This window comes from Sceloporus occidentalis, unplaced genomic scaffold (assembly GCF_023333645.1).
Source record: "Sceloporus occidentalis isolate IW3139 unplaced genomic scaffold, rSceOcc1.0.p SCAF_3, whole genome shotgun sequence".
NCBI classification, from domain to species: Eukaryota; Metazoa; Chordata; class Lepidosauria; order Squamata; family Phrynosomatidae; genus Sceloporus; species Sceloporus occidentalis.
In genome coordinates this window covers 115,507,719-115,521,478 of record NW_028316983.1, presented here as the reverse complement: position 1 = coordinate 115,521,478, position 13,760 = coordinate 115,507,719, and positions in this window count along the sequence as shown.

The following is a 13,760-nucleotide window of genomic DNA, read 5'->3' as shown; positions in this document are numbered from 1 at the left end:
AATTATGATTCATTCTAAAAGAAAGGGGAGGATTGCAACACCTGATTTTCCTAATGTGGACAAGAGGCCACTGTCAGGATAGAATATGGAGAAACAGAATAGTTCCTTATTAGCAAAGGGGTCAGGAAAGGCTTCATTTTTTTCACCCAACTTGTCTTTATTTATATGGAGAATATAGCCTATAGAAAACTGGATTAGACTCAAAGGAAGGAGGCGTGAAAACAATTAAAGGTATACAGATGACTATCATGACTGTTTACTAGCAGAAAATAGCAAAGATTTGGAATGACTACCGAGGAAAAGTAAGGGAAGAAAGTGCAAAAGCAAGGCAACAGCTCATTAGGAAGACAAAAATAATGATGACAGATGATTTACATAACTTTAAAGGATACTGAAGACAGTGAAATAATTAAGAACTTTTTATACCTTGGGTTCAATCATAAATCAAAATGGAGATTGCATTCAAGAAATCAAAGGGAGGCTAAGACTTGGAAAAAACACTTATGAAGGAACTAAATAAAATCATCAAGCATAAAGAAAATATAATTGAATACCAAAGTCAGGGTAATCCATACCATAGTATTTCAAAGCGCGACAGTAAAAAAAGCTGGCAGGAAGACAATAAAGTCATATGAAATAAATGGGTCCTAGACCAAACTCTCTTTGGAAGCCAAATTGACCAAACTGAAGCTAATCACACTTTGGTTATATCATGAGAAGACATGACTCATTGGAAAAAGATGATAATGCTTAGTAAAGTAGAAGCCAGCAGGGAAAGTGGATGACCATATTCCAAATGTACAGACTCAGGCAAGGAAGCCTAGATCATATTCTATATACCTATTTATTTATATAGCACCATCACTGTATATGGTGTTTTACAAGAAAAAGAACAGGAAAGCACAGTTCCCTGTCCACAGGTTTACAATCTAAGGCCCCATTCCCACTGGGCACATAAATGCCTTTTCTTCTTTACCTTCAAGTCCAGGCAGGAGCAGCTGAGATGGAGGGAGAGCCTTTCATCTCCCTCTGAACCTAAGCATGATGGAACTGTGCCTGCCAGTGTCTTTATTTCTCTTACTTTTTCCCCCTTTCTTTTTAATCATACTTTTAAAATCTTTTTTTTAAAGGGAGATGTCACTTGTAAGAGCTGAAGGAAGTTTGCATAAGTAACTGAAGGGGAACTGTCAAGTCCATATGTTACAAAAACAGCACTCATTTTGCTGCTAAGCATCTGCCACAAAGGATGCCTTTAAATATTGTAGGCCTCAGTGGGACATGTGTCATTTTGAGTGAAGTGTCCTAGTTCTGTATTCTGTAATTATCCATTTGCAGTGTTTGCAAAGAAAGTGCACTCTGCTCAGAAAGCAATCCTATGCTGTCCCACAGGTGCTCAAGAGGAATAGCTTTGGCTGAAACGGGAAGCCAGGAAGTCAGTGGTTCAGATAGCACCATTGCCCCAGCCATGACTGCTGCCTGATGTTAGTGAGGCAGTGAATCCTCTGTAGGTTTTAAAGGAGTTATCCAAGATACTGCACTTTTGGGGTGTTAGAGCTCAGTACCTTGGATAGCCCCTTTAAAGTTCAGACTAAAATATGGAACCACTAAGGTTAAAACTCCTATAAGCCCCTACTGCTTAGCCCTGTTGTGGCCTTATAACCAACTCCTTTTTCTCACCTTGCCATCCACAATATATGGGAATAATCCTTGCTCACCTACTATAAATATATAGCCTACTTGTCCTGAGATGTTTTAAGAGTTACTGTGACCAGAGAAGCCAATTCAGGATCATCCCAGGCCCTGACATTAACCATTATGCAATAAGTACCAAGAGAGCCAGTGGGTTTGAATGTTCGACTGTGACTCTGGAAACCAGGGTTTGAATCTCAGCTTGGCCATTAAACCCATTGGGTAACTTTGGGCAAGTCACATGCTCTCAGCCTCAGGAAGAGGCAATGGCAAACCTCCTCTGAGCAAATCTTGCTAGGAAAACCCCATGATAGGTTCGCCTTAGGGTTGCCATAAGTCGAAAATGACTTGAGGACAGATAACAGTAACAAAGCTCATAGCTTGTCATTCAAACACACACACAAACATCAAAATATTTTCCTGAATGTGTATTAAAACAGAAATGTTAGCTACAAGGGCTGTTCTGAGATCAAGCAGAACTGAGGGGATTATTCTATCTCACTTACTCGGGGAGATAGGAAAAAGAACATTTAAACTATTTGCTTCTATCCCAGTGGTTCCCAACCTTTTCTATGCCCTTAGCCCTTAGAAAATGTTTGATTAATGTTCACACCCCCTACAAAACTACTATCATATTTGAAGATGAAGAAGTCTAATTTCTAATTTTTGAACCACAAATTGACTCACACACAATACTATGAGTGAACAAACTGAACTTTAAAAATACAGTCAGTGCTCTGCATCCAGAGGTTATTAAACCATGGATTCAAGCATCTACAGCTTGAAAATATTATATATATATATATATATATATATATATATATATATATATATATTTTCCATGAAGCAAATCTTGATTTAGCCAGTCTTGATTTAACCATATAAGGGATGCACTTTTACTATGCCACTGTATTGAATGGAACTTGAGCATCCACGGATTTTGGTATCCATGGCTGGGGTGGGGGGCTGGAACCAAACCCAGTGGATACCAAGGGTCCACTGTAACCTTTTAACCGAGTGTATAAAACACAAATATAAATTTAGAAATTAGATTATAATTTATTCAGATGCATTTGCATCACAGGAAGTAGACTGAAGTCTACGAAAGCTCATGCTGCCAATTTCTTTCTTGCAGGCCCCATTCCCACTGGCCCATTTACCCTGGGTGGAACTGGGCAGATCCGGGTTCCTCCCCTCCTGAATCTCTCCGGAAGCAAGTGCCCATTATCATTTACCTTAATCGGGGTAATTTAACCCTGAATGCCATTGCAGCTTTTTGCGGAGAGTTCACATTTGCAGGTACCGGTTTAAAAGAAGGCTCCTTTGCTGTCAATCAAATTCACTTCTGCTTTCGTCAAAGGTGACGTTTCCTACAGCAATTGGCCAACCGGATGGGTGCTTCCCCCCTCCTTTTCTTAAAAAAACTGACTGCAGTATTTTGTCAAATTTAAAAGCCTCCAGGTGTGTGTGTGTGTTGTGTGTATTTGGGTCACTACAGATTATGGATCTTCCACTGCCTCTGTTTTCAACCCCAGAATGCAATCTAATGCCATCTCTGCGTCCTCCCTCCTTGCTACCCCAGAATGCCTCATACACATACAATAATAATAATAATAATAATAATAATAATAAATTCCTCACCTCGGAATGCCATCTCTGCATCCTTTGCTTTCCCTCAGCCACCCCAGAATTCCTTACAGACCCATACAGTAGCAAAAGCATTCTGTAGCAATTTGCCAAATTGAAAGAGAAACATTTGTAACATTCGCATTGTAGCATTCGCATATAAAAAAATAATTTAGAACAAAAGCCTCTTGCAAAGTGAGGTGCCATGCTGGGAGCAAGCTATAGAAAGGGACATGTAGCACAAGCAGACACATTCTATCTATATGTATCTACCTGTAGAAAAAGTATTCACATAGTCTGTCAAAATAAAAATACAAAAAAAAAAAAGAAAGAAAGGCGAGTTATAAACCGCCGCTTTGCGGAGATCTGCCACCGCCGCTGTTTGCTCCGTAAGGGAGCCGCTGCAGCCAAACCGCGCGGCTCCATTACGGAGCAAAAAAGAAGCTCCAAAATGGAGCTTCTTTAAGCGGCGCCTCTATGACATCGCGAGGCGCCAGGAGCGGCCTCGCGACGTCGTAGACGCCGCGACACGTGCAGACGCACAGCGTCTGATACGTAAATATGGTGGCGGCCATGTGGAACGGCCGCTGCCATATTGTACATACAGAATACGTACTAGGGTTAGGGGGGTGCGGAAGCACCGCCCCTTCCTAACCCTAGTACGTATTCATTACGTACTAAATGGCAGTCTGTAACCCGCCAGAGAGAGAGAGAGAGAGAGAGAGAGAGCTGCCTGGAAGAGTGAAGGCATGTTCCGTTCCCTGCCCTCCCTCTGACCTAATTCCCTCCCCTGAACTTGACTCTTCGCCCTGCTCCTTCTTCCTCCTTCTTCACAATTCTGCCCTTCATGCCCCTCTTCTTTCCTCCGGCTCCTTCTTCCTCCTCCTCCTCCTTCGCCCTGATGAAGGGGAGGCATGTTCACCCTCCTCCCCCCCTGACCTAAATCCCTCCCCTGAACTTGACCTGATCATGATCAGGGACAAGTTCATATTTGCCAGGCCCAGTTTTTCTCAAATGATGCCCAGCAAGGGGCATTTGCCCCTGAACGGGTGTGAAAACCTAGTTTTCGCTTGTGGAAGGATCGGGGCCAATATGAACTTCCTGTGGTTAATCCGGGTTCTGATCCAAAGTAAAGGTACTCTGAATGGCCCCACAGCTAGTCTCAAAGGTGCTACAAGATCTCTCTAGCTTTTACCAGAGTCAATAGCGAAGGTGCCAAGCAGATCTCCCATGACATCGGGGTATCTGTTCCATCCTTAGGGCACAAAGCCAGAAATGGTCCTTCCTCTGGTAGCCACCATCCTAACTTCAACAGGGATAGCAAAATGGAGGAACATGGAGAAGGGCCGTTAAGGACTCTCCCATTCCAGGGAAATAAAAGGCCCATGCTTTACTGAGATGCTCCTACTAAGCTGGATGCATCTGGGCAGCCATTTTGCTTCACGTAATGTGTCAAACACAACCTAAAAATCACTCTTGTTGAGATTTTGGTCATTTGAACTGCAGGTTTAGGATTGCTAGGTGAAAAAAAAAGTCAGGGCTCCTGCCCCTTTAATGGTTAGGTAGAAGAGGGAGTTTCAACAGGTGTTCTTTGTTATGTGAACAACACCTGTTGAAAGTCCTCTTTCAACACAACATTTAAAGACCGAAGAGCCTTGTCCCTCATTTCATCCAGCAACTCTAGGTTGCAAGGTTTTTGTTTTTTTTAAGGGACCTTGTTGCTGTTGTTTTTGTGTGCCTTTAAATCATTTCTGACTTATGGTGACCCTAAGGTTTCATAGGATTTTCTTGATAGTATCATAGGATTTTCTTGGTAAGTTTCTTCAGAGGGAGTTTGCCATTGCCATTCTCTGAGGCTGAGAGAGTGTAACTTCGTCAAGGTTTCCATGGCTGACCTGGGATGCAAAATCTGGTCTCCAGAGTGATAATCCAACTCTTAAACCCCTACACTATACTGGCTTACTTTAAAAGGGAGACCTTACTCCTGTGTAAATTCATGATTTTGCTTTCCTTCCTCCTTGCCTGGGAAAGTTGTAGATTTAAAGGCACAGGTTCAACTGTATTACTAATACCCACACATTGAACAGAACTACATTATTAATAAATCAATTCATTAAAAGACAACCAGCTGAAAAAATATTTAGATCTTAATTTCTCACTCTTTCTTTTTTAAAAAAGAATATTTATGAAAACATCAAGATGCAAAGCAGGCACAAAGACACCTTTGTCTTGCTCTCTCCAGTAAAATGGATTTTGGTTTTGCCAAGTCTGGAAGGTTGCTTATCAGAAATGACAGACCTGGGAGCAGGTCAGAAGTGGTGCACGCATCCCTCTGTGCTATCAGGATATGGTGACTGACACATCTGTTGATTCACTATTGTGACGCCATTATTGTTCCAGATGTGGGAAGGGAAAGGTGTGCTGCGGAGGCCAGATAGAAGTGATGCATTTCATTTTCTTCAGAAGTGTTCTATTGCAAAGAGAGCAAGCAAGGCACAGTTGGCTTCCCTGCGGGCTGGAAGAAGGAGGAAGGTAGTATAGTGGGGCCTTGGCTTGGGTTAGGTTCCAGGACCCCTTATGGATACCAAAATCTATGGATGCTTAAGTCCCATTAAATTCAGTTATGCTGTAAAATGGTGCCCCTTATATCCAATGGCAAAATGAAGGTTTGCCTTTGGGAATTAATACATATTTTTAAATATTTTCAAGACGTGGATGGTTGAATCCATGGATAAAGATTTTATGGATATAGAGGGCAGACTGTAGTAACATCATGGGAATTAGCACCATAAAGCACCCACCCACACATACACAAGCACATAGCACAAAGTCCTCTTTACAGTGAGGTAAGTAAAGCATCTTATTTTGTGTAAGCAAGGAACAGGAAATTAACTCCCATCAGGCAAACGATTAAAGTAGAAGTGAGTGCTTCAGGTTTCTTATTGCCAAATTTGTGAGTGTTCGATTGTGGCATAATGGGAGGGAGAGGAAGAAATGCTATAGAAGCTAGCTGGAACCAGATTTTCTGTATCTGTTATATACATGCATATCTTTTGTCATTGCCATGCACTACTGTACTTGTTACAGAAGAAAACATTTATTGGCAGGAATAAGGAACAGAAAGTTGTATAATGATAGACTCCCCCACCCCCCTTCCCCCCTTTCTCTGTACTCAGGGCATCTGGCACACAAAACATTACGCCACCCCACATTTGTTATAGTGCCATAAGAGATTTTGTCAGGATACTAAAGAGAAACTTTATGACAACTGAGGAGGAGGACAATGCAATGTTAGATATGCATTGTTATCTTTAGTTTTATTGTAAGTTTGTTGTTTAGTGGTGTTATTTGTTTTGTTCTTTTAATATTCCTTGCTTGCCGCTCTCGATCAGTACGTCACAACATATCAGCATTTTGGAACTTGTGGAAAAGGTGTCCTATCCGAACTATAAAAACAATGAAAAGGCAAAGATTTTTGTACTGTCTTGGGGTAAATTGATCGCTTGCATCACAAGCGAAGGATTAGCTCCTCTCAAAGTATCCAGGTGATCATGCATATATTGTATGTCCAGCTCCACCATATACAGCTAGCAATGACCTGGCAATTTGTTTATTTCATTTCTAGTATTTTAACCTTCATCTTATTTAAAAATAATCAAGCCAAGCATTTCAGTTTCTTTACTTCTGCTAGTGGATGTTATTCTACTTCTAGGGCTGATGGGCTGAAGTAGATTTTACTCCCCATTGGTTGATACAGGACAGCCAAATCCCTTGAAGACTAATAATATATGAAATGTAGAACATTAAATCTTCATGATCAGGATCCAGATGAACTTGGCAGTGGAGAACATTTGCTATCTGTACAAGCACCTCTGTTTCTTTCAAGCAGGGAGGGTTGCTGGGAGAATGGGCAAAAGTGTCCAACCATTTAGAAGCCTTCTCTTTGACTGTGGTGTTGGTACTTATTAATAGTTATTTTTAGATGTGCAGAGAGCAATCCACAATCACACAGTTTATGTCCTCTTGTGCCAATTCCAGAGACAGGAATTATCTGAATACTTTTTTCATTATGACCCTTTCCTCCCGCCGTTCCTCCCTTCCTGTTTTGTCATTTACAGAATTTCCAGGGTTTCTCCCTTCCATAATCTTGCATTTTTTCCTGTCTTTTCCTGTTCCGTGTTATTTTATTGTTTCTAACGCCTGTTACAGATTGCCAAAATAAAGCTGCTTCGGGTCTCTTTGGAGGTATGCTATTTAAATGATGCATGCATCCTAAGAGTCCGGAGGTCGCACCAAAGCCACACTCAATTCCTAAGCACCGGAGTGCAGCTTTTGGTGCAGCTTCCAGATTCTTAGGATGCATGCATCATTTAAATAGCATACCTCCAAAGAGACACGAAGCAGCTTTATTTTGGCAGTCTGTACCAGGCCTAAGTTACCTTCCTTCCCTTCTGTCCCTTCTTTTTTGGCTCTAAGAAATCAGAAATGGTGTTGGAAGCTCTGGATCAGTTGAAGATTGTTGAAACAGAATATAATAACAGGTCGGTGCAAAGTATAATAAAATGCTATGTTTGTTCTCATTACCCTCTGACCAGCTTCATGACAGACTGTCAGATCTAAATGGCTAAATGGCATCATAGGGTCATGCTACTCTCTGAGCAATCCCCTGTTTCGCCTGTAAATATTTTATCTCTTCACCAGTAAAAAGTTAGTACTGTACAACATGGCTTAAACAAAGCAAGGGACACAATCAAATTAAATATACTGTATGAACAGAGAGCTTGAATCCAAGTAATTAAATATGTAAACAGGGAGCCTGAATCATGCCATAGCTTCAAAAAGATGTAATTAGAAGGAAATGAATGTCACTAGTTATTCTGATATAAAAGGATTGAAAATATTAATAAAACTGGCCAAGAAGTCATCTTCATTATTTCTAAGGTAGCATGAAAAGTAGATCCAAACTTATATCTGAACCAGACAGTGTTAGTACTAAGCATGCTTTATTGTTGTTGTTAACTGCCCTTGACTCATGGCAACCCTATGGATGAGACATGTCCAAGACAACCTATACTGCACTGCTCTGCTCAGATCCTGAAAATCTATGCCCATGGCCTCTTGGATTGAGTCTGTTTGGCATGTGGTCTCCTTCTCTTTCTACTGCCCTCTACCTTTCCTAGCATCATTGTCTTTTCCAGTGATTCCTGTCTTCTCATAATGTGGCCAAAGTACAACAGCCTCAATTTAGTCATTCGAGGGCCCAAACAGACAGGCTAAAATAAAGCTGCTTCAGGTCACTTTGGAGGTATGCTGTTTAAATGACACACACATCTTAAGAGGCCAGAAGCTGCACCAAAGATGTGTCCCAGTCCTTAGGACTGGAGTGTGGCTTTGGAGCAGCTTCTGGCCTCTTAGGAGCATGCTTCATTTAAACAGCACACTTCCAAAGTGGCCCGAAGCAGCTTTATTTTGGACTGTCTGTTCAGGCTCCTAGTTTCCGAAGAGTTTGGGCTTGATCTGTTCTAGAACCCATTTGTTTGTCTTCTTAGCTATCCATGTATATCCTCAGCACTCTTTTCCTGCACCACATTTCAGATGAGTTTATTTTCTTTCCATCAGCTTTTTTCACCATCCAGCTCTCATATCTATAAATGGTGATGGGGAATAAGATGGCTTTGATCCTCACTTTAGTGTTCAGATTTATATCTTTACACTTTAGGATCTCATCCAATTATTGTTTAGAGAAGCATTCCCAAAGGTGAGCCCCTCTCTGACCCAGGAAGCCTCCTTTTAAGCATCCATTAAGAAGCCAAGCCCTTCCTCCAGTCCATCTGCCTTGGTCCAGGCCTCGGAGGTGGAGAAGATCTGCTGGACCTGATCCCATTGCCCACCACCACTCCCTTCTCCTTTTGTGTCATGTCTTCTTAGATTGTAAGCCTGAGGGCAGGGAACCGTCTAACTAAAAGATTGTATGTACAGCGCTGTGTAAATTTACAGCGCTATATAAATAAAGGTTAATAATAAAAATAATAATAATTTCATCATTGTCTTTCCCTAGTCTTCTTGTAATTTGTTGACTGCAGTCTCCATTCTGATCAATATTTGATCCCAGGTATGGGAACTCTTTGACTATTTCAGTTTTCTTGTTATCTAGGATGAATTCTTGGCCATGGTCATTATTTTTGTTTCCTTGATGTTCAACTTTAAGCCTGCCTTAGCACTTTCCTCGTTGACCTTCTTCAGTAATTGTTCCAGGTCTTTGTTTGTTTCTGATAGCAGTATTATGTTGTCTGCATATCTTAAGTTGTTAATGATCCTTCACTCCTCCTATCTGAGTCTAAGCCTTCTTTGTAGATGATATTTTCTGCATACAGGTTGAAGAAGGAAACACTGTCATGTACCCAGACATGCTCTAAACAACAGTTGCATTCTAAGTGAAAGGGTGTCTTCTGCTGCTCATCCAGACTAAAGCACACAGCTCTGCAATTTGAAAACTGTATATACTTATGTATGCGTCTAGAAATTTTAGTCAAAGAGTTGACCAAAAAATATGAGTTGACTTATCCATGGGTCAATGTAAGTACCACTGCCCTCCCCATTCACCCAAGTTAGGAGTGCAAGACCTCTGTGAAAGTGGGAACACAGTTCCTCTTTGGCACTTCCCTTAAAATGATTGAGATGAATCAGGCTTTCAAGAATTTGAGTAAGACTTTTGTTATGCTTGTCTGCTTTTCTGGGTTCAAGTCAGGTACATTTATTACATTAAAGGCTGTAATCACTGCTAGTCTAGTCACCAGCTCCTTGCTTTACCTTTTCATCCTTTTTGATGTGCGTATTTTTATTTTGTTTTTCTAGTTCCACCTGTGCCTGGCTACCTCCCACACATATCACACACCATGAGCAGAAACAGTTATGTCTGCCAGAATTTTGTAAGCATTGTTTTCCTTTTCTTCATCCTTTACATCTTTTGTTACACGCCTCTAAGCTTTACGCTCAACTTGTCCAGCAATCATATCAAAATCCATAACTTTGGCCCCAAGACCTGCTCTTAACTTATACATGAGGTCAACCTATAGTCAAGTATATATGGCAACTTTATGGAGTGGATTTCTGAGGTGGAATAATGTAAGCAAGTGGTATATTTATGTAAAAAATATTTAGGAGAGGAGGTTTTGGGATCTGGTAGTACAGTGGACCCTTGTTGTATGCTGGGGTTTGGTTCCAAGATCCCCCATGTATAACAAAATCCATGGATGCTCAAGTCCCATTAAATATAATGACATAGCAAAAGGGTGTCCCTTATAAAAAATGGAAAATCAAGGTTTGATATTTGATTTTTTTTTTTAACATTTTCAAACCGTGGATGCTTGAATCCTTGTATAAGAAATCCATGTATAAGAAGGGCCAACTGTAAAAGAAAAGTATGCACCTAAATGTAAACGTCTCAGAGGGGAAATTAAGACAGACACATTTCTTGAGATACAGCAGACATTCAGTGCTTTTATAATAATATACCTGATACCTGAGACCATCTGAATTTTAGCATAAATATTGGAAAGGTTTTTTTGTGGGATCCCTTCCTCACTATGACCAGGACAGCACTCACCGCCATTGAGGATAGTCAGTCAGAAAGTTTCCACCAGGACAGATTGGCCTGGGTCACGGAGGTTTTTCACCTTCCTGTGTGCATTGCCATTCCTTAAGGCAATCCTTGGTACTGAAAATTTGATATATTTAAACAAACAAACAAACAAACAAATAAAACAACTAAACTTTCAGAAATAACTTTTTTAAATAGAAAGATATTTTTTAAAAAAACAACTATTATAAATACCTTGTTCTACTGTTGAATTCAAGTTAATCATGTTCTTAGAACACTTTTATCAAGTAGGCTTTTTGTTTTTAACAGTTTTATTCAACTGCATACAGAGCTGCTGGCCAGAGCTTGGAAAGAGTTACCTTTTGGACTACAACTCCCAGAATGCCACTGCCAACTTGAGGGAGCTCCAATCCCAAATAATAAGTCTTCCTTCCCTTGAGAATATTTGTTTGGGAATTTAAAGATTACACATCCAATAACAGCCAGGAAAAGTACCCACTCTTTCGATTATTGTTGGGGAGGTGCTTTGAAAGAGGTCTGAAGTCTTTACCCTCAATGTAGGGTGATGATGACCAGGAACCATAGTCGTCTCTCTTGGTTCACTACTACTATTATTATTATTATTATTATTATTATTATTATTATTATGCTTTATATAGTACTGATTTTGCCATCAGCTCCTGAGTGCTGCGATGCCCTGTTCCTGGAATTATCCAGAAATACGTCACACAGGCACACTGACACTGAGGCAGGCACCAGTCAGAGAAATAGTGAGTCTTGAGTCTCATTTTTGGGAGAAAGGCGGAATATAAATTCAGTCAATAATCAATAAATAAATGGTGGAGACATCCATTTGAGTGGTGGGAAACATCTCCTCCTGAAAAACAAAACAGCAAAAAGATCCTGCCTTTAAGCACAAATATGCACGTTAGGAATGTAGAAAGGCTTTCTTTTGCCTATCTGGGAATGGTGCCAATCCTAGTTCTAGGATCAGAGTGTGACTAATCACTGAGCAAAACCATGTCTTTAGTGCATCTGTTTTCCTCTGTCTGCTCTATAGAAAATGAGCTCAGTCCAAGCCTACATATGCTGGCCACCTTCCAACCTGCATTTTACCTAGCAAAAGTCATAGGGGATTACGGTTGTCTCCCTGGGGTCTTTCAGAGAATACTTACCCTTCATCTCACACCACAAGCAATCCAAATTAAATGGGTATCTATTTTCCCCAGCTTTAGTGCCAGGGCAAATTCAGGGAATCGTTGCTTCAGAACATTAGGTGTCTTGAGACACTTTGCTGCCCAAGCTAATGGCAAGATGGTGTTCCCCATCCCAGGCATAGAAGCTAGGACACAGTGGCTGGCATCATGTGGGCAAAACAATGTGTGTGTAAGGACAAAGTAATTTTTATTACTATGTCTACATATCTTGCTATACCTTCTTTCTGCTTCCACTGTCTGTTTATCTTCCATTTATCTTCAAGCCAAGCCCTCAGTAAAGAGGAATATTATCAAATTATTCTAATTATCTGAATTCCACACATTAATCTTTTTTTTTTCTTCCTCTATGTTTCAATCTTCATACCATTGTTTACAATTACAACTGATCTGAGCAAAGCAGTACAAAGTAACGGTTTAAATGCTGGACTTGAAATAAGGAGACCCAAGTTCAGATCTCTGTTTGGTCATGGAATTTACCACATGAACTTCCACCACCAGTAAATGTGTTTGACTTTTGGACTATGACTCTGGAGATCAGGGTTCGATTCCCCGCTCAGCCATGGAAACCCAGTGGGTGACCTTGGGTGAGTCACATACTCTCAACCCCATGATACCTTAAGGTCACCTTATAAGTCAGAAACAACTTGAAGGCACACAACAGCAACGAACTCTCGGCAAACCTACCATAATGCCTTTAACTATATTAATGCCATCTCTTGCATTGCTCATTCTCCATTCTCTCCAATTTTCTTCCTTCCCTAGTCTCTTCTCACTGTATGCCCCTCCTGCTTCTTGCACTCCATCTCTCACACCATTCACTTTATCATCCCTTCTCTTCCCTCCTTGACTAAATCTCTGTCCTTGCAATGTCTTTCTCCCTTGCTTCTCTCATGTCACCACTTGCACCATTCCCGTTCCCTTTCCTTGGTACCCTTGCAATACCTTTCTCTCTTGCTTCTTGCACTCCTCTGTTTGCATCCCTCACTCCCCTTCCCTCTTATTCCCTGCCTTGTCTTACCTCTGTACTTCTCACTTTTCCTTCCCTCATGCATGAAAGACAGGATGCATTTGTTTCTTACAAAACAGTTTCACAGAATAGTATCTCCACATTTTGTCCCATATGTCAGCTTCTACAAGGGCTAAAGACGTATAGTATTTTTTTTAAAAAAAATTATAATCTGGCAAAAGTGGAATCTGGGCTAGACAATGGTCCAAATAGACACTGGGCATCATGCCTAGAATCCAGGTAAAACCCAACCAAACTGGGAGTATAACAACCCTACATTAATTGCACTCCAAGAAACCCTCAAGTACTTTCGCTAAACTTAAAAACAAGAAGTGTGCTGCTCTGCAACTTGTTTTAAAATGAAATGTTTTGGGTTTTTGTTTTTGTTTTGCTGTCCTTGCCACACCATCAAATATTGGCAGTAAAGCAGTGATGGAGGACAGGATGAGCCCCGGGAAGTCCACCCAGAAAAGCTGCCCACTCCTTATCCAAAATATCTGCAAATTAAACTGCTGTAGCTGGACTGTCTAAAAGAATGTATCTTAGGCCCCATTCAGACTGGTATAAAAGACGTGGAAGGAACTGGGCTGATCCGGATGCCCCTCCCCCAAATCGCTCCATT